The sequence below is a fragment of the Nansenia antarctica genome, assembly GCF_963989245.1.
Source record: "Nansenia antarctica genome assembly, chromosome: 13".
Taxonomy (NCBI): Eukaryota; Metazoa; Chordata; class Actinopteri; order Argentiniformes; family Microstomatidae; genus Nansenia; species Nansenia antarctica.
Window position 1 is genome coordinate 31,182,057 of NC_137683.1, and position 2,500 is coordinate 31,184,556.

Here is a 2,500-nt window from a genome sequence, read left to right on the forward strand (position 1 = left end):
AAAGATTACATTACCCACAGTGCACTGTAAAGACTATATTACCCACAGTGCACTGTAAAGACTACATTACCCATAGTGCACTGTAAAGATTACATTACCCACAGTGCACTGTAAAGACTATATTACCCACAGTGCACTGTAAAGACTACATTACCCATAGTGCACTGTAAAGACTATATTACCCACAGTGCACTGTAAAGACTATATTACCCACAGTGCACTGTAAAGACTATATTACCCACAGTGCACTGTAAAGACTACATTACCCATAGTGCACTGTAAAGACTACATTACCCATAGTGCACTGTAAAGATTACATTACCCATAGTGCACTGTAAAGACTACATTACCCATAGTGCACTGTAAAGACTACATTACCCATAGTGCACTGTCCATCAAGGCAATATATGCTTGTTTTTGTTTTGTAGTTGTAGGAAACCTTGGCAAGTGACATTTTCCTGCTCTGTTGTCAGATAATGCTGCTTATTAAGTAAGATTTCCCCCATTTCGTACCTTTTTTTCTTGTTTTTGAGAGCTAACCTACACCTTGCAGTGTAAAGACTACATTACCCATAGTGCACTGTGTGTGTGTGTGTGTCAGGCCCAGCGGCCAGTGCAGGCCAGGTTGCGGCTCATGGAGTACCCAGACAGAGAGCTGCGCTGCTGCTTCCCCCAGGCGCCGAACGGAACCACCACGATGCTGCTGTTGTCCTCTGACCCGTACTGCAGGGCCTGCTCACACACACACACACACACACACACACACACACACACACACACACACACACAGTACAAACATGTCAGATACTTTCTCCTCAGAGAGATTGTCATGAGACATCTCGTCACTGAAACGTAAAGTTTAGTTCAGTCTTTCCTCCACACGCTTCCGCCTCAAAACCATCGGACGACGATCTCTAACCTGCCTCCAGGGTTCCCTCTAACCTGCCTCCAGGGTTCCCTCTAACCTGCCTCCAGGGTTCCCTCTAACCTGCCTACAGGGTTCCCTCTAACCTGCCTACAGGGTTCCCGCGCTGGTCTTAAACAGTCTAAAATCAACAAAACAAATCTTAAGGCCTGAAAAAGGTCTTGAATTTCAGTTATTCGGTCTAAAAATGAGGTGCTAGGTCTTTAAAATGAGATCCTGCAAGGAAATCAGTCCGGCCACGTCTATTTACGGGGAAATTAATCAAGCTGGAACCCAAAAAAATGCCAATCCGCTTCCTTTGTTGTCTGTATGGCAGTGAAATCCCTAATTTCATCACCTCGAGGATGACAAAAAGCTATAGGCCGCGAATAGGTCTAACATGATATTCAAAGAGGTCTAAAAAAGGTCTAGAAAGGTCTTCAATTTGAACCCTGTGCCTAGGTCCTCTCCTCCAATGAGCTTCCAGCAGGACGTGAGTGGAGGACTGACTGCCCTCCTCTGGCGCCGTTTGATGACATCACAGGCTCACCTGCTGGGAGATGACCTGCGCGGCCTCGGCGGGGTCCTGGCACTGGTTGATGACATCACAGATCTCCTGGTCGTTCATGAGGTAGTTGATGCCGTCGGTGGTCAGCGCCAAGAAGGTGTCGTTGGCGTGTTGAAGCTGGGGGGGGGCGTCATCTTCATCATCATCATCACCATCACCATCATCATCATCACCATCATCACCATCATCATCACCATCATCACCATCACCATCATCATCATCATCACCATCATCATCATCACCATCATCATCATCATCATCACCATCATCATCATCACCATCATCACCATCACCATCATCATCATCATCACCATCATCATCATGAGGTTGTGGATGAGGTGTGACCTAGTAGTGTGACCTAGGTTGACCCTGTGTACAATTATGTGTGTGTGTGTGTGTGTGTGTGTATGTGTGTGCGTATTGCCCTAAACTGGTTTAGAGATCCTACCTACAGGACAGAAGCTACTATGTCTCCATTGGCAACTTTGTATCTGACCAAATTAAAATGACATGTGGGGTTCCCCAAGGGTCAATCCTTGGCCCCGTCCTATTCAACCTCTACATGCTTCCACTACGTTCACCCTGCGTGTCTTGGGGAGGGGAGGATAACCTATGACCTATGACCTTACGTTGACCCTGGGCGTCTCAGGGGAGGGGAGGGGAGGGTTGACCTATGACCTATGACCTTACGTTGACCCTGCGTGTCTTGGGGGAGGGGAGGGTTGACCTATGACCTATGACCTTACGTGGAGCCTGCGTGTCTCGGGGAGGGGAGGGGTTGACCTATGACCTATGACCTTACGGTGACCCTGCGTGTCTCAGGCAGGGCGGTGACCCCGCGGTGCTTCAGGTGGAAGTCCCCGAGGCTGCGGGTCACGGCCAGGCGGCCCTCCACGCTGGCCACGCCCAGACTGTTCACTGCCACCACCCCCCCACTGAGCCTGATCCTGCAGGGAGGCACACACACACACACACACACAGACGGATATAAGAATTAATGTATAATCACTCATTCTATTTCTAAGGAG

At 48.8% G+C, this 2,500-nt stretch overlaps 1 pseudogene across 1 annotated transcript in view; it reads right to left on the reverse strand.

Annotated features, from left to right (window-relative positions):
* Positions 1-2,500, reverse strand: part of LOC308169527 (protein phosphatase Mn(2+)-dependent 1K-like) — a 7,307-nt pseudogene that overhangs the window by 769 nt on the left and 4,038 nt on the right. The window contains exons 5-7 of the transcript XR_013938061.1: positions 2,275-2,419; positions 1,455-1,589; positions 1-732 (exon numbers count right to left, since the gene is read on the reverse strand). The exon at positions 1-732 is cut by the window's left edge and continues 769 nt beyond it. The product of XR_013938061.1 is annotated as a protein phosphatase Mn(2+)-dependent 1K-like (transcript). The remainder of the gene's footprint in view (positions 733-1,454; positions 1,590-2,274; positions 2,420-2,500) is intronic.